The sequence below is a fragment of the Malurus melanocephalus genome, unplaced genomic scaffold (assembly GCF_030028575.1).
Source record: "Malurus melanocephalus ecotype Western Australia unplaced genomic scaffold, MMel_1.1 scaffold_18, whole genome shotgun sequence".
Classification (NCBI taxonomy): domain Eukaryota; kingdom Metazoa; phylum Chordata; class Aves; order Passeriformes; family Maluridae; genus Malurus; species Malurus melanocephalus.
In genome coordinates this window covers 371,595-398,948 of record NW_026623250.1, presented here as the reverse complement: position 1 = coordinate 398,948, position 27,354 = coordinate 371,595, and the positions used below count along the sequence as shown (strand labels likewise).

The 27,354-nt window shown below is 35.7% G+C and overlaps 1 protein-coding gene across 2 annotated transcripts in view; it reads left to right on the top strand.

The window, feature by feature from the left end:
- Window positions 1-27,354, top strand: part of ERBIN (erbb2 interacting protein) — a 111,048-nt gene that overhangs the window by 5,701 nt on the left and 77,993 nt on the right. The window contains exon 3 of one of the 2 annotated variants that reach the window (XM_057389618.1): window positions 13,573-13,684. The exons of the other annotated variant lie outside the window; for it this stretch is intronic. The gene's annotated coding sequence lies outside the window, so the exon portion shown is untranslated. The remainder of the gene's footprint in view (window positions 1-13,572; window positions 13,685-27,354) is intronic. 2 annotated transcript variants of the gene reach the window in all.

Sequence of the window (27,354 nt, the reverse complement as noted above, 5' to 3'; positions counted from 1 at the left end):
CTTCTGAGTTTCAAGAAGCAGAAGAGAGGGCATAGGTTCTTTGAGCCATATCACTGCCTCTACAGAAACATCTGAAATGCAGTGCCAAATGATTGAATGTCATTCACAGGTTTGGTTGTCCAGAATGACTGTAGATATCATTGTAAGTGTTGGAATGGTGGAAAGTGTTTCCAGGCTTGGCTTGGAAGATGCTGATAGACGGCTAAGGTTTGAGAGCTGCTGCTTGTTCCCCATGTCGCTGTTGTCTTCTGGGCATTACACTCCCAGAGGGGAGAAATAATAGTTTAGAAGATCAACCCAATTGTCAGCACTTTGATCAAGTTACTGCRGTCTTTTGTCTTACAGGTAACCATGAAGATAAGATTAATTTTTATATTTGATGCTGGGTCTTGAAGAACAATCATTATTGTGAATTACAGGGGGGTTTTGGTCTGTGGAAAGATTTTGCTTAAAAATCTGTATGTTCTTATGAACATTCATGGTTAAAACAAAAAGCTTGGCTGCAGTAGTATTTACAAGATTGAGGTCTGTATTTTTAGTAAAATTAAATGGAAAAGTATGTCAGCACAGCAGTTGAAATCCTTCATGATTTAAATGCTTTGTAAATACTCACTTTCCATCCTTATGCTTTTGAGTGTAATATTTAGGTGTTTGATTTACTTAGTTTCCATTTTGGCCTTTGAGGTAGGTGTACTTGAAGGAGGATCGGTGAACGTGCAGACAGCAGATAATGTTCAGTGATCTCCTGCTGCTGGTATGTGTGCTTGCTGTGGCATGTTAGTYTGTGGTGGCCTGGAATGTGAGGTTGGTAGTTAGCTCCTTTTAGGAGAACATGCTCATTTTGGGTTACTTCTGGTCACATAATCATATGTGGTGTTAACCCTGGAGCTCTGTTGGTCATTTAATTTCTGAGGTGCTCTATATATTTTGGGGATTGGCAATAAAGTTCATCACTGAGGGAGAAAATTCAAAAGTTCATGTCTTCTTGACCATACCTATTCAGTCTTTATGCTATCTATCTTATGATTCATACCTATTCAGTCTCCTATGCTATAGTAAACTTGCAAAGGATGGTTTATTCTAAGTAATTAGTGAGTTCTTGGAGTTGCAGGCAAAGGCAATTGAATGTGCAGTGCTAGAAAATAATGTTTGGATCAAACCAACGGTTTTACTTGTGACTTTTGTCAGGTCACTGTTGTTAGTTTACCTATGGGTGTTGGGAAACTGTTATAAACAAGGTAACAAATATTAAGGGCTCTAAGTAAGAAGAGGTGATAAAGGGTGGAAATAGACATGTTGAGCCAGCTTTCTCGGAATGTGAGAGGGAGGAAAAATYAGTTGGAACTCAGAATTTGTTAATGCATTTGGCTCTGATCCTGATGGACAAGATTAGAAAGCTTGATATGGGAAAAGGAAAAACCTTCAGAGCTTTACTGTTTTGCTGTAATATTTTTTAACTATAGTGCATCTTATTTGTGTGTTTTAAGAGAGTTTTATTTTCCTGAGCAATGTTCTGTGAGGGTGTGGGCTTTCTGTGGTTATTAGACAATCCTGTTCTTCCAGTGTTTTATTCTTAATTTGGATGTTAAGGTTTTGGGTCTGGTACCAGGTATTTCATCTAACTAAACAAAAATATAAGTAATACAAGTACTAGAAAAGTAAGATATACTTAAAATAGTTTTTAATAGACTTAAAAGAGGTTAATTTACTCTTTCACTTGTATTTATTTGGGTGAGCAGAAAAATTGCTGAGGATCCTGGCATYACTCTGTGGTTTTGCAATGTTCTTACTAGAAAAAATAAATAAAGCAGGCATATGTTTCTGTGGGAAATTGTGGGATCTGTTAGAGATGTATTGTCAAGATTTCAAATGTCCGGTAGTCTTTCATGACATCATTTACTGAATTGGTTTTGCACCAATGGTTGGTGACACGTCAAGGGGAAGATTATGGCGTTGTTAGTGGAGCAGGTTAGAAGAAAATTTTCCAGAGTGGAAGAGAATCACRTCTTTAATCAATATTTTCTCCTATCCTCTTTCTTACTTTGCTTCTTCCTTTGCATAAACAAACCAGTCAAGAAACAGTAAATTGTTCCTTAACCTTTTTAAAATGGTACTTTCTCTCTGTGGAGTGAGTCCCTGCTTATTTCCACTGAGTTTAAATATGTATTTGTTAATTTTAAATYTGTAACTTGCACGTCATTCCACTGGTATTAAATCTTGACCAAGTTTTAAATTTCAGCTTCAGAGTATGAAATATCTACAGAGGAATAACTTTCCCTCAAGATCAGAATGTTACTCATTTCCCCCAGTTTTATACTAACTTGGTTTTAATCTTTGAGAAGTCTGAAGTATGCACTGGACAATTTAGATTATTTGAAATCATAGCTATAAAATTCACTGAAATTCCTGTGTTGTGCTCTTCAGTCACTTTTTTCTGTTTCTAGAAAAGAGGGTGATGTGTTATTAGCAAATTACCATGGCACTGTCCCACTTTTTGTTTCAGTAGTGTCAAAGTAGTATTGTACSTCTATTTTTTTCTCATGCTGAAAAGCACAGGATGTCAGAAGTTAAGTAACACTTTAAGTTGGGTTATTATTAAATCAACTTTGAATTAAGTTTTGAGGCTATAATTAACATTTTGATGAGAAAGAAGACTCTTCAGTTCAACTTAAATCTGCTGTCAGGTGAAAAACTTGTTTTTGGCTTCAGAGAGTGAATTACTATCCCTACTGAAATTAGCACTTTAAAGAGAAAGTGTACTTAAATGTAATTGTCTAAATTCCAAGTTCTTTGTAAAAATTTTGTTGTAAACGGTACACTATTGTTCTTCCCTATCTAAGGAGGCAAAAATACTTTAGAAACTATTCAGGAATAGCCTTCTGCTAGGTTTTTTTTGTATCAGTTGCTTATCTGATCTGCAAAATGCCTGATAGAGTAAAATAAAAATAACATAACAGCGCTCTTTTTTTTAATCATCATCCATTCATTTAGAGGAACAAAACACTAAGCAAAGGAGAGAATAATTTAGTACAAAAATAACAACTTAAATGTTTCATCACTATGTTGGGAGTGAAAAGAGATTATAAGTTGGCAAAAATCAAATGTGCATTATGAGAGAAAAGCTGAGTAAATGGATGACAAGAATAACGGTGCTTATCCACATGGAAGATGTGAAGAGTGTTATAGTTAGAGCCACAGCCAATGCAGAGGAGTAATTCTTCTCCATCACCATTGCAAATGACTAATTGGATGTATTGGGATCTGTGTATCAGTTGTAAAATTAACAATAAACAGAAGTAGGTAGATTCAGGGGTTCCTTTGTATGTCCAGAACAGTAACTTATAAAACTGCTGATAACAATGTTGAGCTAACATGTGGCATAATTAGAGGGAGAAGATGCTTAGACTCTGGAAAAGACAACCTTTGTTTTGTTTAGTTTTTTTTAACTTTTGCTTTTTTTTTTTTTTTTTTTTTAATAGTGGCTACTCCTTATAGTAGCAGTGAAAAAGGTATATTTAAGTATTTTTAAAGCTGCATTCTGACTAAAAGGTTCTGGTTTTGGTATTGCATTTCAAACTAAACACGTCAGAGTAAAAACCAAACTAACTTATTGAGGTGGATAACACTTAAAAGAGAGAGATGGAAGTGTTCTTTAAAGAAGGAAGTCCAGTTCTTTAAAAATGGAAATTCTTTGTACTGTGTATATTCTCTCTAAGAATTAACTTCCATTAGGCCACTGCATAATATTTTTAAGTGTTCGGGTGCATATTTATGTATGGTTTTGGGTATGATGTATTTTTTTGAAATCTGCCAAATTCAAAATGGGAAATGAATATACATATCTACATGTAGCTCTTTTGAACTCTGATCTGTACRTGTGGTTCTATTTGTCTTCCTGTTACCATAGACTGAATTATGTAACCTGTCTGGATTTGGTGCAACAGTTTTTCTGGGCAGTTAACACCTGGAAGGTTTTGAGTGGGATTCTTCCTTCCCCTCCCATGTACCCAACATCTGCCTACTTTGTATATCAAATGTTCTGGGCCTGCTTTGTTCYTGTGACCTCTGTTGTTTGATTGGTCCTAGCTTTAGGTAGGAGTTCTGGCAATTGCATTTTTGAGGGGGAGTGCATGTAGGGCAGGGCATCAGGGGCTGGGGGTTCTTCTTATGTGTAGACCATACAATTCAATCAGCAAATAATTAAGTAACAAGCAATCTTCTGATAGGAAATATTTTATTTTTTAAATTGTTTTTCCTCCTTTTTGTTTTCTGTGCTGCCCTTTTCTGTGTTGCATATCACCTGAATTTATTTCCAATTATGTGCAGTGTCTGGTTAATAGATGAGAACTTTTCTTTTAGATTAAAATACTGCATATTTACAGCAGTGCAGCTTGCTTGTCAAAAACCTTTGGTATCTGCTGCAGATGGCTGCATAGTCTTAAGGAGTGGCTTCCTGGCTGCATTGTACATGAAGTGCCAAACACTGAGAGCGGTTTTGTTCTGGAATGCCAAAATACATTAAATCCATTCAGGAAGCAACATATGTCAAACRAGTAAAAATATCATATTCATGTGAAACAGCATGTGGTAATTATGTTTTTCAAATCTATTTTATTTCCTGAGCTAAGGGTTTAAATAGGACTTTTTGTATTGAGGATAGCATTAAATACCAATTGCTGACATAGACGGTTAGCATTTTCACTATAGTTTGTTTCCCCATCCCCTATTTTTCTGTTGTTTTACATATGCTGTGGATGGAAGTTGAAACCAGGAGTCTATCAATAGGGATGAAGGAATAGGAAAAAGATAATTAGGTTTTCCTCCTTAGATATCTAGGCCTGTACATAGTCTAAAGGTTTTTGGTGGGTGATTTAGTTTTTTTGGTTCGTTGGAGTTTTTTGGTTTTGTTTTGCTTTGTATGTTTGATTTTTTTATTTTTTTTTAAGGCTTGTGGTGTATATGTTTCTTTACAGCACTGTGAGAGAAGTATRTAATTGCTTGATACTACAGGTAGAAAACCATGGTTAATAAAAAYTAAAATGAGCAGTGAAGAATTTGCTGCTGCCCAATGTCTAATTCAAGCAAGTTCTCAAGAGACAGAATAAGCACACTTACAACTAATAGCTCAAAATATTGCAGGRTTGTATTATTACAAAGACACAAGCCCAAGGCCAAGCATTTTGTTGCATATTATTGTTGTTTGAATATTCTGGCAAAGTAGGTGGTATTAACTTTTTTTGCTCCTAGTTGGAAGGCAAAGACAGTAAAAATTGCATAGACAGAAAAATACATGTACCTCTAAAAGCTGTAATTTAATCTGATCAGTTTCTAACTAATGTATTGCATAATGTCTTCTTATCTGAAATAAATTGAAAGCCTTAATTTTTCTACTGTCTTTGAGCCAGAGGAAGAAGTATGTATCTTTGTTAAAGCAATTTTGCTTGTTCTTTCTGAATGTTGTTTTTCTCTTGTTCTTTCTTTTCAATCACTATGATTTGAAATAAAGTTAAAAATTAACTTTAGTAAATTACCTTACATAACATCCTAATTGTTRTTCAGTCTTGTGTACGAAATGAGAGGTCCAAAGAGAAGATAGGGCAGGTGTTATACTTCCATACCTGTGGCAGGCATGGATTTATTTGAAACAATAATTCAAGAATAAATAGCTTCACATGTAAAAGAGACCATAACTGTTGTAATTGTAGTTTTGCCACTTGGAACGTGTATAGGTTGCAAATTGCGGTGTCCTTCCAACAGTTATACTATATAATATATATACTACATTCCAACTCTTTGACCAACTTAAACTGCCATCAGTGCGCTTGTTAGTTCTGGTTTTAATAGACATATGGTGCTCTGGAATCTGCAGGTTTTTTTCCCTTTCCTTGGCATCTGTTCCAAATTTTTTTCTTAGATTTTTCTATGCTTTTCATTGTAAATATCTATTTTATATTGCTTTATTAGACAGTTCTGTTCTTTTATCTTTGGTTGTTTKGTTTCTTTTAAAGTAACTTTGCAACTTAATTTTACTGTGTGGTTTAATTAACCATGACATATGACTGTTGTGACTTYTAAAAGCATATTGACTATTACGGTTTGCTTCATCCTTTCTTGTAGCTTCTTCCTGGTTATGTCCCTTCTCCTTAGGTTCTCCGAGACCTTGGTAATGTTCACTTGGGAGCAAACTAGAAGACAGTATCATGGAAGAATATTTTTTCATGAAAAATACTGTTTCTATTTCTTCCTATCAAGATTTACTGTTAACTCTGTTTTTAAGGTGCATAGTGTGGGTGGCTCTTAGTTAATCAGTTAGTAGGAGGGGCTGTAGAAGAGGAATTTAGATGAGAAACCTAGGTCCACTGTACAGACTGGTTTCATCCATACCAATTATTAGCCTTGCTTTCCATCCAAACATCTGAAGGTTAATAGAAAATAGCTTATATAATATGGGACAAGTCACCTTTATCATCAAGATTGGAAATAGGTTGCATTCTGCTCTAAGTTGTGGGCATCACCTACTATAAAGTGTCAGCTTTCTGATGCTTTAGGAAGCTTGAACTGCATTGTATCTTCACGTGTGTTTTTAGAACAGTGGCACATGTGAAAGATCAGTGGCACTGTTGTGTATATAAATAAAACTTTCTATAAATCTATTGAATGTATCTATTTATGGTTTGAATTAGAGTTTAATATTCATTGAACAATTTTCCAAAGTTTTTTAACATTAGTATTACAGTTAATATAGTGAACAGCTGGGGCTTTCTGTCATTTGTGCTTCTTTACAAAGCACCTCCTTGTCTTGGTCACTTTGGAATTTAAGAAGAGTTTTTGCTTTGGTTAAAATAAAGTAATTGTATATGACTTTTGAACTTGCCATGTTGGGGATGATAATCTGTATACTTTTGTGTGCTTTAGTGTCATTCCCKCAAGCCTTTTTTGTATTTAAAGCATTGCTTTATAGGCAGGTAGTTGACTTTTTGTTGCAAAAACACGTGCAGTGCTTGCTGAGCAGCAGTATCTTAAGGTTAAGACCACATCCTGTAAATATTTCTTTCAGTTCTGTAGAATGTAACCTGCTGATATAGTCAGTGTCTGGACCAAACTGTTTACTGGATTGACTGAGCATCCTTGCTTCTTTTTGGTTGCATGTAGACATTTAGCATGGTTAATTTTTCTTTTTGTAATTCCTCAGTCCTGCCCCCTCCACCAAAACTATGAATCCAAGGCAGACAGAGTTAGAAACATGACACACAGGAATGAATTTTGTGGTAAACATGTGCTATTGTGAGCATTAAAATATGCTTCCATGTGGTTTTTGATACATCTTTCTAATATTAAAAGAAAAATACCAATAATAATGAGGTTACTACCTTTGCTTTAAAGGAGTCATAATTTAGAAGGCCTGTGACAATCTCTAGTCTTACATTCTGCTGCATCTCGTCTGACTCTTCTGCATGCTTCCTCTTTGCTTCCGGTGTGGTGCTTTGCATCAGAAAGAAGACAAGGTATTGAAGGTGGAGACATTGTATTGAAGATCAGTGAACTGTTGAGCATACTGATCTAAATTTTAAAAAATTGTCCCAATGTCTTGCAGGATTAGGCTTTTTGGATCAGTTACTGATTGGACTTACGGTTATGCAAACTCTATCTGTAATAAAAGGCAGATGTGAGGGAAAAAAAGGGATTATTCTTGCTTCAGCRGGCTCTAGTTTGAATTTTGCACAATGGAGATTGACTTGCCTTTTGAGTTCCAGCTGCTGGTTTCGAATAGTCTTCCACTTAYAGTAAATGCGAATGTCAGTATTCATTATCAGTGATTCGATCCTTGATAATATGTACATAAAAGTCAAAAGTGCAGTTAAAAACTAGGGATACTTCCTAGTTACATATCCTATTTGGCAGATTTAAAGTCTACCACCTCCCATCTCTCCTAGTTTTTCTTGCCATAGGCAGATTGACTTTTAGACTTGAATCAGTAGGCTGGGTATGTAATGTTTCTCTGTAAAATGTTTCTTAATTGCTTCAGGAGTGGGAAATAACTAACCATGGTAAGAATTCAAGTTGGAAAAGAAGAAGAAACAATGAGTCCTTTTCTCCTGAAAGTTGCATTTCAGAGCACTTGCTTTGAGTCTGATATACCTAGCCTCTTTTGTTCCTTGGGATTTCTGGTGGCTCTTGTTTTTCATTATCTAAAGGGATCTCTTGATTGAAAAGTGTAGGTCAGCAGTGTTTGAAATGTGGCATGCTATGCCTTCTGATTTGACCTCAAGGCTAGAGAGGGTAGAGAATTGACCGGTGATGGGCAGTTGGTATGATTGGCAAACAAGTTAATGTATTATGACAACAGGATGGACTCAGAAATGTCTGTCACATTGTGCAATTTACACTATTGCTTTTACAGTAGTTTACTTTTTTATTTTAGATGGACAATGTAGAATTACCCTCATTCATGGAGGTATTAAAAATACAAAATAATTTAGGGGCAGAGGATAGAAGAATAGAAGCCATTTAGCTTTATAATTTTCAAATCTTCTGGGAAGATTKCCAGCTGGGTGTGGAAGTGCTGTGGGGCTGTAGTAAGAAGCCATGTAAAGTGGCCTTGCTTAACTGTACTGCACTCACAAAGTGTAGGTGACTTCTGATCTTTCCCTCCTCTTTCCAGAAGGGCCAAGCTCCTATATTGGGGAGGAGGTGGCACTCAAAGGCATGAGGTAAACAGAAACAGCTGGTACTTGAGCTGTTACCCACTTTTTAAGACTCTCTGATATTGTGCTTATCTCTACTTCTCTGGAGAGACTACAGTACAGTGATCTTTTTAAAGCACTAGGTGAGTTTAAAATGTATTTATTGTTATCTGAGTTTAAATTGCTCCTGCAATGCTCTTCTTAGAGTTGTCACATAAGAAAGCTTTAAATTGAATTGTGTGGACTTATTCCTTCTCCTGGCAAGCCAGTGTAAGTAGCAATTACTTCCGTGAGAGAGCTTAGCTGAGCATTGGCTGCTTACTGGAATACTAAGGTGTCAAATGGAGAGCTCTCAACCCATGCTTAAGCAGTTAAGCTATTTCTTATGGCAGCAGTTGTCTTATTTGTATGTCCTGCTCTTTAACCTGCAAAATAACTGCTTATCTTCTGCTTAATTGATAAGTATTTGATGTTGCATGTCAGGCAAAATAGTGATTGCTGTAAGGTAATTTGTTTTCCTGGGGTTCAAAGATGAAAAAAAGCTCAGAATATAGTAAGTCCCAAATTATCTTGAATACTATGTTTGAGAAGATAACTTACGTATTAGGCTTTTTCTTTCAAATTGTGTACTAAAAGGATTAAGTTACACAGGATTTGGAGATACTGAATTCTTCCTGAAGGTGGTTTCTAAATGATGATCTTCTGCATATTTGAGAGGAACTGATATAATCATACTAATTTCTCTGGGACTGAAATTTTGAAAATGTGATGCTAAGATTGGTGGTTTCTTTTCTTTCCTTCATTTCCAGATTGAAAATATAGTAGGATTTTTCTTAAAAGCATTCGCAGTCTAGTTAGGGATGAAAACACTGAAGTTTCTGTTGATCTTGCAAATGAGTGCAGAAAAAGTTGCACATTTTTTCATGTTTCCTTCATATGTTGTTTAATTTGTGAGAGTCTTATCTGTAATAAGAATCTAGAGTGTGGTAAATTGGAATTGACTCTGAACCTGAGTGCAAATGTTTCTTTTTTKGGTACATTTTCAGGTTTGCATTAATCCCTCCACCTCCAAGTGAATCTATGACTGAAATATAAACTGCATTCACTTTTTCTGTTTTTTAAAGTTGTCTTTCTCCTGCATCTTTCCACTGAAAATACAAAGATTTTTCTTTCTTTTTTTTAATGCTGCAGTTTTTGGATTTTGGGGAAGAGTCAGAGAGATTTTGGGGGACTGGAGTGTAGTTTCAATGCATCTGTTATGTCTTAAAATGCTGGGCAGAAAAGGTCTGTGAAAGATAACTGTGTTTTTACATTTGTTCTGCTGTGTGATTAGAATACAAATTGAACACTGCTTCTTAGGTGTATGTGCATATGTTTCTACTTCTGTGTCTTGAAGTAAGAGGGGGGGAGGGTATGTTAAAATCTATAAAAACGACTCATTCTCTCTCTAAGGTTATGCATTTCTTGGTATAAGTCATGACACTTGAATATGAACTGTGAGTCTGGCGTGCTGGAATAATAGCTAGTAGTGAAACTGAGTTTAGTGAGATGAACATATACTGTGGGAGTGGGTTCCTTTCCACCCTTCCCCTTGAGTCATTGATCTAGAGAAGAACTTAGGATCCAGGGTAGAATTTAAGTGTTTGGGTTAAAATCAGTCAGCTGCTGATTGAGCTCACAAAGTGTCTGCAAATTGATGCCTTCTCCTGCCAATCACCTAGCTGCCAATAACCAGATTATCTTTTAACATTTCAAAGGATAGTAGTTTAGGCACTTATTAGTGGTTTTTTTTTTTTTTAAAGCAGAATTAATATGTATCAAAACAACTTTGTGAGATGTAGGCTAATTAATTKTTGTATGTTACCTGTAATTAAATGCATCCTTTGTTCATCCAACTTAATTGAAAAGAATGTATGAAGTATTTACTTACTTTCAGAAAGTAATTGAGAAAAGCTTTTAGTTTTTTTACTCAGGTCTTACTCTACTGCATTAATATAGTCGATAAAATATCAATTTTGTATGTGCACTGCCAGTAATTATGCTCATGAATTTGTAAGTTCCTATTTTTCTCTTACTTGGGACTTTGGATTCAGCTAAACTAAGCTTCAAAAAATTTAAATAGCATGTTTAATTTATTATAATAGATGAAGAACATAGAGAGGAGGAATCCTGGGATACTAAATTATTTTTTCCCTGTTCATTTGAAAGCATGATGTTAGATTTTATACATAGATCCACTGATGCAATAGAATTGACTTAATAAATGTYTCAAAAACTTTTTTACTTTGTTAAAACTTGACTAATATATTTCGAAATTGCTGCTTGAAGTGATCTTTTCCATTGCTCAGTGCTATCAGTAGTTGCTCCTGAGACAGTGGTATGATGATGCCTCTTGACTCTGGGTGGAAATGAAAGTGGCATCCATTGTGATGTTCCATCTGGCATCTTTCTTCAATAAGCCTCGCCAAAGTGATAGATATCCCTGGTTTTTAATGTAATATTGCCAGTTCATTTTAGCATAGAGTGTAGAATATATTCTTGCAAACTCTTAAGTACTTCATAGAAGTATTAACCACACCTGATTTTTCACAGTACTTGAGCAAAATTTAATGTAGACAAGCAGACCCTGACCATTCATGTCATATATTGAAAAAATGGAGTGAGAGTAACAGGGGACTCGAAACAGTAAAATGGAACATAATTGTTCTGGTTTTTAAGTACTTTTTTTTTTTAATGTAGCATGATTTTCACAAGTATGGTAGTGCAGTGAAATCCAAGTTGATTCTTCTCCTAATTATCCTTGCAGCCACAAAAGCTCCAAGATACTGTCTGGAAGGGATGATTTTAGATATTCAGTGACACAAATCTGGCTAGTTCTGAAAAGTCCTGTTTATCCATAACTATTCTGAAATGAGTTGATAACTCAAATGTAATATGGGTCCTTTTTCATATAGTGACCTGCCCATCAGGGGTTTGAATTGGAATGGCTTTTTGGTATTAATTAGGCAGTGTGTTCTGTGATAATGAAAGAGCAGAAATAGACTGTTTGGCCTTAGTTTATTTACTTTCCAAGTTACCCTGGTGTGGGGAAAACTGGCATTAGGAGAAGAAATGTCAAAGGTCTTCTAATGATATATAAAATTCTTATTTTCATACTCTTCCTCAACCCTCGACTTTTGGTGTCTGGTTTACTACTAGATAGCACTTATATGGTGGATGCCAGGTAGTCACAAGCTTGAACAGATAATCTGGAAGAGACAGCGTGTTCAACAGTCCACTCTTTATCTATCAAGATTTCATTTACATCTCAAATTGAACTGAATCTCCTGTGAAAGATAGCAAGACAAGAGAGATGGAAGTTAGTCAGCACTCCTTAGGAGCTTAGAAAGCTGTTCCAGGCTTTAGATCATAGCCCGTCAGTTCCTAAACAGGGGTGTGTATGAAGGGAGTTGCTAGCTAGATACAAACTTGATTTAATATAATACTTATTCTTGCATGGCTGAAAATACTAACATATTGGCTGTAGGGGGGAAAGCAGTAGCAAAATTTTAGAAGGAAGGTTCCAGAGCCACCATTATAAGGAACAGCAATCTAATTTTTTAGTATTCCTGAGAAAGCCAGGAAACTAGCAGTGTAGTCATCAACCATGGCATCCTTCAGAGTTTCTAGTTGTAGTAGCCATGGCACCATGGGATGCTGATACCTTTGGAAAAGGTAGCTGAGATCTGTTAAACAGCTCTATTACTGTGGACAGTTTAGGATTTGTTACATCTCAGTGTTCTGGCAGTGGCAGAAACATTTATTGACAATTCTGTTGCTTCTGTTTGTCTTAGAAGCTTTAGGAATAATGAAACTCCAGGAATCCTGAAACTTGATTTTGTGACTATATATTGTTTATCAGGATCTGATCTCCCGAAGAAACATTTCTTTCAGGAAAAGATTCCATTTATCAACACAGGAACCTAGATTTATTAGACCTTTTTTACTTTTGTGTCAGATGTATTAGGTGTTTTAAAAACATATGAGAAATCATTCTTCTGTATTTTGGCACTTTATTTGAACTGACTTCAACAAATGTCACTGTGGCCATCAGTGAGTCCCACATACATCTTAGATTTACTGTATTACTCTGGCCTACTAGACAGGACCACATATTAAGACTTTGTAACCTCAAAATACAGTGTATGGTAATACTCCACAAAACCTCCTGAGAAATGGATCCAACTACTTGTAAGCAAGTCTCCACACTTGCCAATAGCTGTGGCTGCAGACTGTCAATAAAACCTTATGTTAAGCTAAATGAAAGGCAGCTGGCAGATCCAGTTAAAGTAATTGAAGCTTTTTTTAAAGACTCTTCTGTTGCAGTGAGTTTTATTTCCCCATGAGAGCTGTGGGAGTATTTGTGTCTGTGTGGGTGGTATAGATTCTCTTTTCAGAGAACCTGCTTGAGATTCACTAGAACAGTAGTGCTTTAAGACAAAGTCGTTCAGTTGAGGTCCTGCACATAACTTCTTGTTGGTTCTGGCTACATTTCGTTAATCTGATAAYTGCACTCCATTCATACAAATAACTGGGAGCTGTTCTGAAATCTATCATGCTAGCAATGTGTATGTTTTAATTTTGGCTGCCATAGAATGATGAGATGACAATCAGTTCTACCTTTTCTATGTTTTGACACGCTGCTTTTTCTGTTTGCGTTATGTTCAGATTTGACAAAGAACAAAAATGAATGTTGGTAGAATGGTGGTTGTGGTAAACTACATATGATTGCTTCTATGTTTGATTCTGGTGTAGAAGATACTAAATGTGTGGATTTAAAACTGTCATAGTTTTGTGCAAGGCTGCTTATACCCTTCATTTGAAAACAATTCTTAATTCTCTTTCACAGATCCATGTGGATGATTTAATAAACTGTTCGACGTCCTGGTGAATCTGTGGTCCCAGTTGAGAAACTGATTCAGGCTCCTATGGTGTAAATTGGCAGTGGTGGAGTCATTTGGGTAGGTGACGGTTCCATGTGTTAAAGGAGATAAGGGGAAATAAATGTTTTGGGCACACTTTTTGTTTCAGTTATGCTCTTAAGTGTGCTATTAATATCTTCTCCCACCCACACATGTAAACCTTTAACTGTTGAATTTGTATCATGGTAGTTTGTAGGGACCATGCATAAGAAATGTGAATTTTGGTTGCTTTGTGTCAAAGGGTGGTGGGGSTTATTCACTGTAATGGCAAAGTCTTTGCACTTGGCTCACAGAGCATGTTCTGTTTACATTTTAAAGTTGGTACAGCTCTGTGTGAGCATTTGTGTAAAGGCAACCTATCTTCTATTGCTTCTATAGACTTCTATTGCTTCTGCTCTATTTTTCTGCATTATTTGCTTATTTTGAATTAGTAACCCATTTTAGGGTAATGTATTCAGATAGCTCTGTGCAAAAAATAAAGGAAGTTTTAAACAAATACTTCTGCCCTGGATAAGCTAACTTAGATGCTGTTGTTCTRTTTAGAGAAARGTTAAAGTGATTTGGGTTGGTTTKGTTTTCATTTTGGGGAGTCAGTTTTTTTTAATTTTGGTTGCATACAAGTACTGTAGTGTATTTGTATATTTGTCATATTGTTAGTGGTGTGTTTAGAGCAGGCTAAGACTGAAGGGATTTATTTTAAAATTTATTTTTCATCCCATAATTTAATAGCAGTTGCAAATTGATGCTCAGAAAGAGTCATAGGGGAACAGGGAAAAAATAACTAGAATGATGAGACCTTCTTTCAAAATTTTTTGTCCATAATTGAAGTGCCACAAAAAATCTTTGGTAGATCAGAGTATGTACAGGAGCAGGGTAATACAATTTATTATAAGGACCATTGAGCAAATGGATTTTTAAAAATTCTGCTCTCACCATCTCTTGTTCTGATTCAAGAATGTAGTTAGTGTGCCCACAAATATGTGTAACTAGCCACAGAAAATGTTAGACTGAGAGGGGAAGTATTTTAATGGCAAAAATAATGCTTTAAATGCTTAATAATTGCAGAAATTATGTGCTTGGAAATAAAGAAGTCATGATGCCTAAAATCAGAAAAATTGTGAAAAGACAATACCAAGTGTAGGAACCTTTGTTTGAAGATGAGTTGTGGGGAAAGAGTGGATTTTAATAAAAAAGGTTAGATTTTGAGGAGCACGTTCTTTTTTGACAGAAAAATCCTAAATACATATATATGTATTAAAAATATTTGATACTCTGTAAAGTTTTCATAACTATTGTTTCTGTAGATCCTTGTTTGCAGAATTTTAGGAAGTGCCATTTTTCTCTGTTAAACTTTTGAGGTTTCATAGTTCTCTAACTAAAGAGTGATAAAATTGTCACAAAAGAAAAACCATTTTATAATTTGGGTCGGCTGAGACTTCTGAACAGTTACTGTCCCATTTACTGCCAAGCCAATGACAATGTTCTCACCTGGAGAGTTTAGGCAGCAGTTCACAACTTGGATTTAGAAGAGGTTCTTTTTTTTATGCTACTAATATTACTCAGTAACATTGAATATGTGTAAGATAATAGGCAAATACATAATTTGAATGCTGCTAATAATTTTATGTTAAATTAGAACATCGTTTTATAATCCTAGTTTTATTGTGCATCTCCTTGTTTTTGCTTGGAAACACTTCAATTTTGTTGGAGTAATTCAAATGGCATTCTTAATCTGGGATTTGTTGCTTTTTTGCTTTGTAGTAGTTTGCTGTTAAATCTAGTCCTTCTTCCACTCAAAACTGTTGATTCATTAGCAGCTTTGATTAATGACCCTTTATTGGGGAAGAAAAATCTCTACCCTCTAGAAAAGAACAGGATTGGGAAGCAAATAAACTTGTGGCTGCATGAGTATCTTAAATAGTTGAATTGTAAGGCATTTTGTGTTGAAATATTTACTGTAGGCTTTACAGTAACATTTTGTGATCATCTTGGCTAGATGCTTTTTAAATCAAATTGAGTGTGTGTTCTCCAGCTTCTCAAAAGTTTTGTAACGAATAAGTTTCTGGAAAAGTTGCTGTAATTTTTCAAACTGCTAAATTCACGGTGAGCACAATGCTTAGGTCCAACGTGAAGGTTCATCAACGTGTAGAAGGTGTATCAACGACCATAAATGAGTTCTTACTTGTGTATAGCCAAAAGACATGAAAGAAACATGAAAGTTGTCAGGGTTTTTTTTTTTTTTAAATTTTTGTAATCCATACACTGCCTGATAGGTGAATTTTATAAGACTTTGAAATCTTCCCACTTACAGAGTTTTGCCACTTCTTTTGTTTATATTTGTAGTGTATTTGATCTTTTGACAATGCTTTATTTAAGGATGCAATTTTGAAGCTGCRTAATTAAGAACCACATAAGAAAATTCCTATTTCATTGTGTTGCTATATTCCACCTGAATAAAGAAAACTATATTGACTAAAAAGGATCCCCTGTATCCCATCACTTCAGTTTTCTTGTGGCTTCTTTATTTTGGACATGTTCCAAGATTCTTACATAAGCTCTGGTTTGCATATTTAATCTGGGAGCCCTGATGACATGCTGATTCTTTTCTCCTTGTAGCACTAAGCACTGCCCCAAATCTCCCCCTTCCTAGTTATATTTGACTAGTTCTGGCGTGAAGTGCCTGCTCAAACATATCTCAGGTATTTCAGCTGTAAAGGTTAAACCAGTCACCATGAGATGTATTTTATCGTGGCAGTGCACTTGGGGAACTCGTTCTGTCAGCTTGATGTTCACTGTAGAGTTTGAGAGGTATGGACAAGCTGTCTCAATACCTGAAATGATTCCCAGGCCCATGGGCACTTCAGCATTTATGTTTTCTAGACTATTTTGTTGAATTGTTTTCTTCATTTAAGGACTCACGAGAAATTGTAGTTAGTTTGTCCCTTAAAATGTGTGTGAGAGAGTCTAAACCAGATTAGGTTATCATGGGATAGACTTGTGTGAAAATTTGCTGGCTGTCACATGGCCATAATTGGGTATTGTGAGGAAAACATCCTGTCTCCATAGAGGCAACTTTATTTAATTCTATGCAAAGGCTAGATGTTGGGATTGTGCTTGGATTATGCAAGCAGTTCTTGAATTTTACTTGTCAATTTAATAACTTGCAAATAAAAAACTTCTTATACAATGTTATGAATGTGTGATTGTGTCAGAAGGGAAGTATGCAGAGAATTCTTCTAATGTATTTAAATAGCTGTACAGGTTGATGTATTTAAATAGCCAGATACAGAGAGGAGGCAAGTGGAATATCTACTGAAACATGTACAGAAGGAAAAATACTCAATTGTCTTCTAATACAAATGCAAGATGTCGGAAATACTGCTCATCAAGAATTGATGAATAAGAATGTTTATAAAGAAAAAAGTGTTGAGTATCCACCTTGAAGGGAAAAAGAAAAAGCTTGTGGTTGATCTGCACAGTATTTCTGACGCTCGGTAGGAAGAGTGATGTGTTAGATGGTGAAAATAGCTGCTTGCAATTTAGGAAGGGCAAAGTGAAGGAAAAGGGCAATGCTATTTTGATGAGAACTGGAAAAAAATAACACTTATCAATTGGTTTCCTCTGTGGTAAACCACAGCAGAAATAGCTTGCTATGGACTATAAAATTGCAGTCACACACAGGATGACTAACTCCTTAAGTACAGGAAACTTAATTTTTATGTGCAGGTGGTCTTGTACTACTAATACTAAAACGTCCATTAAAAAGATGATGGATGCGGTATTTTTAGAAGTCATTATAAAAGGATTTGGAGTCACACCTATTATTGAAAGAAGCCAAGTAACCAGTAGTGTATTTAAAACCTCCGTGTTTTTGATGAAGTAAAAATGCCTGAATTGACTTTGATTGTACATAATAAATATGAAGTTTAATCAGCAGCATTTATTTGTTCCTTTTTATAAAGATGACTTGGAAGCCATTCAGTGAAATCATCTGTATAGAAATTCCTTTTCTGCTTAGTTTTAAAGGGAAATCAGTTAAAGGATGTTTTACTAAATGCTTAGAAAACATTAAATCTAAAATGGGCTAATATAGTAGTCAGAAGTGTGCATCTGTTAATTAAATGAAGGAAAAAGAAGCTATAGCAATGCAGTGAGGGTTAGAAGCTGAAGACTTCAGAAGGTAGGGGATGAAGGGAGTCTACCTAAGATCTATAGGATGCTAATGTTAGGACCACTAAAATGAATGAGAATGAGATAATATACCAGCCGTTTTATAAATTTAACAGATCTGTTTCATTTGCTTGGCGAAATATGAGAGTTTTGTAATTGAGAAAGTTGAAAAGAGCTTAATTCCGATGATTCCTTGCTAGGCTTATTCAACAGGCTGATGGCTAACATTTTAAAGTTTTTGATCAGTCAGAAAATTATTTTATTGTAATCCTGTAATTAATTGGGTTCAATCTGGTTTTATGGTAGAGGATTAGTATTTTCCCCCCAGAATATCATGTAAAATGTTTTATTTTTGTGCTCGCTTTCTCTCCCCCTTGAAAGGAGCACTGCTTATCTTTTGCATTTAACTGCTGGTGTTTGGGTGTACAAAACTGCTTGATTTGACTCTTAGCTAGATGAAGAAGCCTCTCTGGTCTTATGTGCTAATACCAAGCCATGTAAAATTGAATAAAGAGAATGTCCGTGCTCAGTCAGAATGTTTATATGGTTGCTGCTTCAAACCTTCCTTACCTTTTGTGCTAAAATGCACCTTTTGTGCAACTTCAAGTAAAAAGTACTCCAAAGTTATTCTAAATCTCTGTTCACAATTACAGATGTTGTAATTTATTTTGGAGCTGAAATACCTTCGCCCCATCCAGAGGTAAAACTTTCTGAAAGTTTGAACCTGTTGTAGTATTTCCACAGGAGGGCAATGAAAATGACTGGAGGGCTAAAGTACCTCTTCTGTGAAGACAGGTTGAGAGAGTTGGCRTTGTTCAGCCTGAAGAAGAGGCTCCAGAGAGTCCTTGTAGCATCTTTCAGTACCTGGAGGGAGGATACAAGAGAACTGGTAGAGGGATTTTTGACAAGGTCATGCAGTGACAAAACAAGGAAGAATACCTTTAAGCTGAAAAAGAGTGGGTTTACATTGGATATTAGAAAGAAATTCTTTACTGTGAGGATTGTGAGGCACTGAAACAAGTTGCCCTGAGGAGCTGGGAATGTCCCATCCCAGACTAGATCAGGCTTGGACTACCTGATCTAGTGGAAAACGTTCCTGCCTGTGGCAGGAGGGTTGGAACTAATGGTATTTAAGGTCTGTTCCCACATAAACCATTCTATGATTCTATGAAAGCATGAAGACAATTTCTATACTTACACCATATAGCTGTAGCTGAGCTGATTGAAGCACAAGGGAAAAAAACCCACCTTCTTTCAAATATCAGGGAAATTACTTGACTGCTGCCTCTCAAGGTAGAGTAGTGAGCTTGTTCTTCTCCCTGAATAAAAAAATTCAGGACTCAAAGTATTTCTTCTGTTGAATTTTATGGGGTTTTTATTAAACTCTATTTGTATTTTTGCTTAGTAAAGAAACAGACCAGGTCAATATGTCTACTTCAAGTTTTCTTCTTAGCCTAAAGGTTTGTACCAGCATAACTGTTCTATTTGGTTTTTATGCATGTATTTGTGTAACATATGTACTTCATTTTTATGCAGGATGGGTAAACTCAAGTGTTTTTCAAAGCATTATGATTATCCTTCATGTAATCCAAAGGAGTTTCAGTAAACAAACTGGAATTGCCTCTCATGATTCAACACAAGTGTAGGATAGACAACAGGTTGATTGTCCTTTCGAACAGGTTAGGGTGACTTAGTTCAGTAGAGAAGCACGTGATGTGGGGGATGGTGGCAGTAAATACCTTAGCTTGATGAGCAGTAGTATTTGCACAACAGCAGCCTGGTAACTGTCAGGATTTTATTTTGTTGTTGTGAAGGCAAGAGACAAGGAAAATATGAAGAAATATACAGTGAATTCACTTTGTATATCTATGTTGGGATGCTGTCAAAGGTTCTGAAGAATTGATCAAGGTGATAGAACTTAACTTCATTGACAGAGAAGTCTCCCATTTGATTTTGATTGTGAAAATAATTTGAAAAAATAAGTGAAAATAAGCTGCTTATCTCTTCAAAGGAAAAGGGTCAAAATAGGAGTACTTAATCCAGCAGTACAGTCAAGTGGTGTCCTAGAAACTGTTTTGTAATAAAAACAAGTTTGTGGGGTTAAGGTTTTGTTTTGGGTGTTTGGGGCTGAGGACAAGTGTGACTACAGGAAAGAAACAAGTAAGAGTTGTGGGTCACAGTAATGAACAGGATACYGGTGATTTCCACAGAAGTAATCAAAGCATGTGGTAAAAGCATTGTTGCTGGTGGTTGAGAATATGTTCAGATTTTGTATGTACTGAGTTTAAGTAGACAATCCCCAGATGTGTTTGTCTTCTGGAGCATTCCTGTGAGGTGGAAGCATGTCAGGGACACTAGTGTTACAAAGGCTGGGGAATCAACTTGGGATATGAAAAAAACATGTTGAAACAGAAGAAAGTACAGAAGAGTGGCAAGGGATGGGCTGACCAACAGCAGAAGATATCACAATGGAAAGATGGGGAAGCAAGAGAGGTGACACTCTTAGAGGATCTCACCATTATTGATGACCTTGTCATTGGAGGGATCACCTGTGGAGCAGTACTAGGTCTCTGAGAAGTCTTGGACTGATAGGAGATTTTAGCAACCCAAACAAGCTTTTCTTGTCCCTTTTTTATATTTTGATATTTTTCTTTTCCTTGTTTTCATTTTTATTCCAATACCTCTGAAAGAGTCAAATTTTGACTAAGGGTCAAGGTTCCACTTTGAAGTTTCCCTCATTTTCAAGCGTATCAGCTGTAGTTTTCTTTGCGTGCATTTAAAGCAAACAGTAAATGATAGAACGATTTGATTTCGGTGGAGTGCGATTTTTACAGGCATTTTTACATCTAGCAAGATTTAAGTTTAAGGCTCATTAGTCTTAAACCAGTGAGTTGGTGTTGGGTAAATTAGTTAAGCTCTGTCTCTCAGTATTTGCTATTTCAGATTTAGATGCTGGCCTGCCAGGCTAATCAAAGCTGTTGAAAATGTTTCTTTCTTTTTAAATGAGGTGCTAATAACACTACTGCTGTCTAACTGCTAATGCTCATTCTGGTTTCTGTTTTTATGTGTCATGCTGTAATCATTTATTCTCAGCTCAGCCACTTATTGTTGTGAATACCAGACAATATTAACTTCACATGCATTGTTTTTCAGATTTTTATAATTTTATGGGAAAACTGGACTATGTGATTGTCATAGAGCACATGCGTTAAAACTGTTGAATGATTTTATCAATTTTAAATCTGTTTAAGTTCTGATCCCTTAATGATATTAAAAGGAAAGCTGGTATCTAGAAGTGAGTCCGTTAATCTCACTGTTGCTCTTTACTAGTGAGATTTTTTCCATACTAGAAAGTACTCTAGTGCTTTTTCATGTGTTAACAAAGATGACTGGCATGGTAAAAATCGACCTGTTGGAAAGGGTTGATTTTGTTCTCTTTTTTAGTTACAGTGTCCTATTGCTAGACAGAAAATTGCATAAAGGTGTCATCTTTCAGCGCAGCTTTTTCCCTGTAAATTAGAATCCAGTAATCAGCAGATAAACAAGTGACTTGCTTTACTGCTATGAAAGCTTTAAATACAGACTTAATTTATTTGCCCAGACCTTGTACTAGCTTGTTAGAGAAGATACGGAAAATCCAGAAGAAAATTAATTTTAGATTAAACAGGTGCCAGGTTGTTTTTAAAGTTCATATCTGATTGTTTTTGTCGTTACTCAGAAGTGAGAATGGAACAGTATCTAGAAACCAGAAATGCCTAAGAACCTCCATTGTTTGGCTATCAGATCTAGTAATGCAATTGCGTTRTTACTGAAGACATTGTGAATTGTAATGACAACTACAGTAAAAAAGATTTTGAAAGATGCATGGATAAAACTTTCAAAGTGCATTTTAGGACATGCAGTTTGGTAGCACTTCTATCACTATGTGAAGGGCATATTCTTCCAGGCAGTGTGTTTTTACAAGACAACCCTGCAAAGAATGAGCTATTGGGAATGAGGCGAAACATACTGATCTGCAGACTACACACTAATAGCCATTTTTGTGTCTTATGCTGTGTTGGTTTAGATCAAGTTTAATGAAAAAATGGTAAGAATTAAGGCAAAACAACCCTCACTGCAACCTCATTATTGGAGGAAATACAACAAACTCATACCCTGTTCTTTTCCAGACACTGCCATCCACACATAATTTAAATAATTGCGGTTTTTTGGGGTTTTTTTCAGATTCAGAAGCTATGTCTGCATTGGTTACTTCAGTCAGCAGAACAGTTTCTTTTTAGACAGGAAAAGCTAGAACTATTTTTCAATAAGTTTAATTCGGCATATTAATTTCCTTAAATTTTCATGTGAGCTGGGGATTRATTACCTTGCAGTTCTGCAATTTCAAATTAGTATTTTTTATTACTTTAATGAGCTGTTTACCTTTTAGTTCAGATCGCTTATGGTCCTGGATTGTTTTGTGTATTAGAGGAAGATTGTTATCCTGTTACATAGCAAAAATCCAGGGGGGTTCTATAGCTTTTCATCCATGAAACAAATCACCTCTAACAGCATTTACAGAATATAAATTAGCTGCAACAAAGGGATTGGGTAGCTTTAAATTATATGGTAAAAAGTGACACTTGTGGTCCATCACTGATTGTCGGACAGGTAAAAAAATCTGACAGCAGGCCAAGGCTTAGTGTTTAGAAATTGGCTCAAACCATGAGATTAAGCAGTAGCATTAGTCTTTCCGAGAGTAATGTGATAATGTCACGGAGTTACAGATCATACCTCAGTGACAGATGGTGCATGCCTGTGTGACGTGTAGTAGGGTAAAAATACTTGTTGGTTTGGTGTTTTTTATGTTTAGTCACAATCAAGTAGCTGTTGTAGTTAGTTACAAAAATTAATATCAATACAAACAGGAAGCATCAGCTTCCAGGAAGACACCTGTTCAATTGTCCTGAGCTTACAAATGAAATTTAATACTGGACATTTGCCTTCAGGGTAGATCATTGTGTTTTTAAAAGTTCTTATCTCTGATTCTACATTGTTCATGCTTGACTATATAATTTCTGTTTTGAATATATGGGTGTATTATTCCTCCTAGTGTCTTTGTTACTGTTTACAGATAACACTGACATCCAAGTTGGTGTTTGCAATAATTGACAGTTGAAGCTGTAACAAGTACCTGATAGTTCTTTTATTATTTAAACCCACTCAGACAAGCAATAACACACAAATATTTTTGTTTCATTTTGCATGTTAAGAACGCAGCTGAAGTTAATATCCTTCACAGCTATGAATATTTAACAATTTTGCAAACATGTTGTCAGATTGCTAATTGTATTTGTAATCAAACTGGCCAGTGATGCTCCTTATTCAATTTTGTAAAGCAGTAAGGAACAAAATAAATGCAGAAATTAGTAAAAGGTTCATAAAAGTAATTGTTAATTGGAAAGTTACGCCTCTACACATGGTGGGGGGAGAAATGATGTCTAAAAATATATTAAGTGTTTCTTGACTAGCACTGCTCACCTCTGCCCTGAAAGGAAAGAGAGCTGAGGAATTTACATACCCTAACAATGACTTGGCTGGTAGTGTGATATCTATAATTAAGTGTGCAATTATAGCAACTGTTTACTGTTAGTTTCTTTTTGTTTTGGAAGAATAAAAATTTGAAATCTTCATTATGCTATGAAATTATGTTTCTGAAGTATGTGAAATGTAAAAGATTCATCTAATTCCTAATACCAATTTCATAACATATTGAGACAGCTTAGCTTTTATTGATTCTAAGAATTAGTACTTTATGTATGATTTGATAGCTTCAAATATTAGGCCTCAGCTTTTCAACAGTTCAAACTGTGCTCAGAATCTTCTGGACCAAGAAGAATTTAAGTATTTGATGCCACAAACATTGACAGAATTGGTAACATTTGTAGTCTGAATTCTGCCATGGCCATCTGTATTTTGATAATTTGAAACAGCTCTAGGGTTTGCTTTGTGCATAAGCTGTGTCATAACTGAGAGTATACTGATCCAGGAGGTATATTGGAAGTATATGTGACTGCTTAGGTTTTAAATGGAGACAAATATAACATCTTTATTGGTGTGTAAACAATAGGTTCATCTGGAGTGCTGGAAACCTATACTTAAATGTTGTCCAAGAGGACTTGAATCTTAGATTATTTGCCTTTCAGGACAGGAATGCACAGTCCGTAACAATCTTGGGTTCATTCAGATGGCTGATATACCCTGGGGTTTATTTGTTTAAGTTTCAAATGTTGTTATTGGAGATTGGAGTATACAAGTTTTTATTTCTTGTGCTGTTTCTCTAATGCGTAGTCATACTTGCTTGAGTATCTAGATCACTTCTTTTTTCCTCATATTACATAGTTAATGTATTATCTGTTAGTGAGTCAGCATCTGCTTAATGCAATATTTAGACAAGTAATATTTGCACACAGAAGTGTGGGTGTTGGCTGCCACCAGCATTTTATGCATACCCATGGTCTCTATAAGACTTGGTACTGTATTTCTGAAGTACTGCGTAAGTAAAATTAGGTATGTCCCATCTTAAATTATTTCAATATCTGATAAAAGATGTGGGTATGATAAAGTAGTGGAGGAAAAAGTGTTTATCTGATGAATGGCAGTAGGCAAAAAGAAATAAGGATCATGATAATAGCCTAATAGATGTTAACCACCTACCTCATTTAGATTAAGTAAGTAACTATTTTTTACATTAAGTAACTTTTCTAGAAATAGTGGTGTTGTTTAGTGTATGTATGCCTGAGTTTTGTGTTTTTAGTGATAAATCTTACTACAGACTCAATTGTTACATTCTGTCTTATATGTATTGTTAGTCAATTGTTTTCCAAATTTTCCACATTCTTCATTTTTCCCATCATCTGCAGTGAAAGAAGGCTGAGGTCTGACCACATTTGCTGTTGCTAACAATAATAGGAGTGAAAAAGCTTTGACCTTTTGGAGTGSTCAGTGTTGAGGATCTGTGTGCTGGTGGGAAGCTAAAGAATGGTGGGAGGAAAGAGTGAAGAGGGCCTCATGGGAGAAAATGGTGAGAGCACCAGATCTAAACTATTTTTTCTTGGATTAGCCATCTCTCTTGTTATCCTGGAAGTTGATGTCAAGTTGTTTGTGGTGCCTTCTGATGTTGACTTAGGTATGTTCAGTTCTCTCAAAAGTTGATGTCATTCTGTAGCAGCAGTGGAAATCTTTGAAATGGCTGCAGCTTGTGTGAAAGTTGTTGTAACTTGAAAAAAAAAAAAAAAAAAGCCCTTTTTTTTTTTCTTTTAAACTCCTATATTGAATCAAGTTGGATTCTTTGTATTGCCACTAACAACAAAGCTTCCTCAGGGTTAACTAGACCTCAGTGTGTAGCTTAGCACAGCTGCTTACTTTTWGTCGGTGAGAGCACAATTGTCACAGAAAAACGGTTTGGTAAAGAATTGTGACAATGCATGGGGTACAGACAGTTGCTATTCTGACATATGTTAGTTTTGACCCTAAGAATGATCTGTGAGCGCAAGATAAGTGGTCTACCAAATGATCTCAGGCTATTTTCTTTTGTGCATGGTTTATTTCTTGTTTGTTTTTAGTTAAGTTCAGGTATTGCTGTATTGTATACTTCAAAGACAAGAATCAAGCTCTTAAGAAAAGAGATCACTAAACTTGTTTATTTTGCATTTAAAAAGGTGCATATTAAAAGCGTATAGTGTTTAAGGACGCCATGAATGTTAATGTTTTAAAGCTTTCTTAAAATTCTTAAWTTATAGCATTAAGTTGGGAATAGAAAACCAGTGTTGGTTATATTTTCTGTTTTCATTTCTGCCGTAGTTTCTGGTTATTTGAGCTAATGTGATGGCATTGAGTAACAAAAAAGTAAACTTCAGTTATGTCTTAAGCAGAATGATTAGCAACAGCATATGGCAACATTTTAATTCCCCTCATATTTACCATTCAGAAAAGCAACCTTGGCTTATAGATTTTAATAATTTGTAAGTCTGTGAATACTGACTCTACTTTCCTGTAAAGCAGAATATATTGGTATAAGCTGTCTTGGTCTGTAAAGAGATTTTCCTGATACCTTTATTTTTGTGTGTGCCGGAGTATTTCATATCATGCATTCATGAATGATTGAATCAATATGTGATTATTTAGTTGCTTTAGTAAGACTTGTAAAACCAGTACATAAGAGAGTAATTACATTGACTAGACMATTTTGCTGTAGTGGAGGCATGGATGCATGTATCTCCACGGTTAACAAAAAGCATTAAATCTCAACTTTCTCCCCTGGAAATATTTCCAGATAAGCCAACTGATCTGCTTCCTTTTGTACAAACTGACATTGACCTTAACTCAAAAGTAGAGGTGGACTTCGTTGCATCTCATGTTGAARTTTGCCTTAATATGGTGGTGTTGGTGGTTGGTTGGACCACATGATCTGGAGAGGTCCCTAACAACCTCCATCATTGTACAGTTCTCAGGGAAAAGCAAGTAAAATAGTTCTGCTCCTCTGGAGAATATGGGGTTTGAAGGCAATTAAAAGTCACAACATTATTCTTAACCTGCAACAGATAGGCCTTTTGAGGGTGTTGTAGATCTAACTGTGCTTAATGACAACATGGTATTTTGTTCTTATTATAGAATAACCTCTCAGAGCTTATGTGCTGAGGTTTATGCTGAGGGAAACAGGCAACTTGATTTGTAAATGATTCCTTGCAGTTTGATGAGATCTGAAACTTCTCCAATCAGCTGCATTTACATTTTAGTTTTTTTGCTGATGAGTTCAAATGCAGRCATACTGGTCATTTCTGCCCACTGACCCACTAACTGCACTATCACAAAAAGGAGTTTTGAACCCCAGACAGTGTTCTAAGTCTAGGTGTGTTTKTTTTGTTGCAAAAGCACAATTCGCACTCAGAACTCTTAGAGTTTTTGCAGCTATGTCCACAGAGGTGGAAATTACTTCTTTAAAAAAATTAACATCACAGTTAGTCTTCATGTATGCCTTGGAGACCCTTTTTTGACCCATTTCCTGAAGGAAAAGTAGTCAGCTACAAAATCTAGCAGCTCTGATTTGTGTATGTGTGTGTGTGTGTGTGTGTGTGTGTGTATGAATGTGTTTCCTTAACTGTCTTGTGCAAAAGTGCTGTTGTGATCTTGTAAATAATAATATCTCACTTTGTTGCACTCCATTAAGTCCATTAAGTTTTAAGATAATTTAAAAGACCTGTAATAGAACTGTAGGTAATCTGGCAGAACAATGAAACTCTTAATATTAAAATATATTTCATATAGCAAGTTAGCCAGTCCAGGGACCTATCACAGTGCCTTTTCCATTCCATATATTGATAAGCATACCCGTATCCCTTGGCAGAACACTTTTGAACTGCATGTCCCCTTGCATAGCAGCAGGTTATTTTGGGGCGTTCTGGAAGCAAATGTGAACCTTTGTGTGCTTGCTTAGRATGTGCTATCAGCTGTCCTCTTCCTGCATTGAAGGATTCTGGTTGTCAGCAGCTGTGACAGCA